The sequence below is a fragment of the Echinops telfairi genome, unplaced genomic scaffold (genome assembly GCF_000313985.2).
Source record: "Echinops telfairi isolate 266 unplaced genomic scaffold, ASM31398v2 ScPeMD7_443;HRSCAF=831, whole genome shotgun sequence".
NCBI lineage: Eukaryota > Metazoa > Chordata > Mammalia > Afrosoricida > Tenrecidae > Echinops > Echinops telfairi.
The window spans coordinates 65,168,825-65,171,417 of NW_022104341.1; the positions used below are offsets into that span (position 1 = coordinate 65,168,825).

The following is a 2,593-nucleotide window of genomic DNA, read 5'->3' on the forward strand; positions in this document are numbered from 1 at the left end:
CTGCGATTCTCATGGTCTGAAGTTCGAAACCACCAGCTGTTCTTAGGGAGAAAGACTGGGCTTTCTACTTTCGTAAACAATTACAGTCTCTGAAACCCACAAGGGGCTGCTGTGAGTCAGCATTGACTTGATGGCAGTGAATTTGGTTTGGTTTGGAGTTCTGTGAAATTCACATGCATAGTTGCAGTTTATGTACTTGCAATGAATAAGCTGTTGCGATCCTATCATGAGGTTCCTAGCATCATTTCTCTCACCAAGGCCATGTTTTCCAACTTTTGGTCCTTGTTTGTTTTCAACGTTTGCCTTCCAAATCACCAGCAATTATCAATGAAACTTGATTGCATGTTTGATCAGTTTCAGACTATAGAAGTTGGTAAAAATTATATTTCCTTATCTTTGGCATTAGTGGTTGATGAGTAATTTGAAGACTAGTCAAATGAAGAAGTCTTCTTTGTAGGCATTTGCATATTTTCTGCCACTGACGGTGCTGTCCTTCAGGATAGATTTTTAAATGTTCTTTTTAATGATGACGTTAATGCTGTTCTTCAATCTGTCTGACTTGAGAAGGACAATACCAGTTCATTTCAACTTACTACTCTCTAGTACAGGGGTCCTCAAACTACGGCCAGCAGGCCACATGCCGAGGACATTTATCCGGCCTGCCGGGTGTTTTTGCCCCGTTTTGTTTTTTACTTCAAAATAAGATATTTTTACTTCAAAATAAGATATAACTCTCCGGACCTTCACTGGAGCCTAGGGTCAAAGAGCTAGGATCTGGCTACGAATTGGCTAGCTGGAAAACTCAGCCCCACACCCTGTATAGCTAGCTTTTTGGGCTCCTTGTGCCCAGTGTCCACCCGCAGGCCCACAAGACTGGGAAGCATCTCTGCCAATCCGAACCTAGCTGGCTGATGACGACACCGCCACTGGGAGGAAAGTTCTGCAAAGCGACTGCGTGGGATTGTCGTCTGGCTGCTGCGCCCCCTTGCATCTGCCAAGAGTCGGCGATGACTTCAAGCGGGCAATCGGCCTACCCTTTCTGCATGTAACCAGCGCGGCCCCCACCCCACTGGGCTCGGGGCTGGGGTCTGTGATTCGCAGGTGAATGTTGCTCACGGCCTATGATCAGCCTTCGGAAATAAGTTCCACGCAACCACCTGCCGCTACCCAGACCGGACTGCCCCACCCGCTGTGTGCACACTGGCTCGTGCGTGCCCAAACCAGCGTGCGCAGGCGCCGAAGGGCAGCACAGCTGCCATTGCTCACTCCGCTGCCAAGGGCAACGGCCTGTTCCTGGAAGTCCCCGTCTCATGGGGGAAGCCCCTTGCCTGGGATCCATGGTCCATGCCTTCCTCATCCACACCCTGCGGGCCCCGAATGACGAGGACACAGGCTTTTGCCGAGTGCTCTACTCCTGTGTCTTTGGTGCTGAGAAGTCCCCTGATGACCCAAGGCCAAACGGGCCGAGAGGGACAGACTCCTCTGCAAGGAGCAGATGTTGGCAGGTGTCAGGCGTCCGGCCATTCATCGGTGGACCTGCAGCCTCCGTCATCCTCATTTGAACCAACGTCCCTGCATGATGTCCCACAGGGGGCCTTCCGCCTGGTATCAGGGGACCCTTTCCGGGAGCCCCAGAATGTGACGTGGCTGGGCGTGCTCTCCTTAGGCTTCTTGCTGGTCCTGGATGCCCACGAGAACCTGCTTCTGGCTGAGAGTCCCCTTCAACTGCTAGCACGCCTCCTCTCTGACCACCTCTGCCTGCTGGCCCCTGGCACCAACCTTCTGCTACGGGCAGACCGCATCGAGGCCATCCTCACCCACTTCCTGCCCCATTTTCAGCTGCTCTTCCTCAATGACCAGTTCGTCTTGGGCCTGGAGAAGGAGCTCAGCACTGCCTGGCCCCTCTGACCCTCTGCCCGAGAGGGTGGGGAGGGAGGACAGAGGCCTGGCACAGTCAGATGAAGCACGGCTTCTGCCTCCCGCTGAGCCTGCACCAGCTCTGATGTGCTGACCCACACAGGACAAATGGACGGGCCAGGGATCCAGAATCACAGCACAGCCTGGGCCCAGAGCAGGGGCATGACTGATTTCGACCCTGTGTTGAGCCCACCCCGCTGCTCCACTCACCTCTCCCCTTTCTGACCTGCCAACCCGCCCCCGACAGCGGCTGGGGTCAGGGCAGCGAGGGGGTTCTGCTCTGCACGCTGCCCGCATCACCTTATCAAACCCATGGGTGCGCCAGTGCGCCTGGGGGCGCTGTGCCTCCCACATGGACAGGCTGACTTGGCACCCCCTGTGGCAACAACAATAAGGATGGTTGTTAGCGAGTCCAGCTTGGCGCCAGGTCCCGCCACATTTCAGAAGCATGCCTCCGTGGGTGGCTTTTGCTGTTTCTTAGGTTCTGACCCATGTCTCCAGAAAATCCTGGCTCCCCCACCCACCCACCAGGCCCCCCCTCCACCCCTGTCTGAAAGGAGAGAAGGCGCCAGTCGGGTGGGTGCAAGCAGCCTGGCCTCGGCGTTGTCGGCATTCTCATTTTGAATGAAAAACTCAGCCTATGTGATCTCACCCTCTGTTTCCATGAGTCTAAGTG

At 54.9% G+C, this 2,593-nt stretch overlaps 1 pseudogene; it reads left to right on the forward strand.

Moving 5' to 3' along the window:
- Positions 1 to 1,331: 1,331 nt before the first annotated feature.
- On the forward strand, positions 1,332 to 1,908 carry LOC101643679 (annotated as a pseudogene).
- Positions 1,909 to 2,593: the final 685 nt, after the last annotated feature.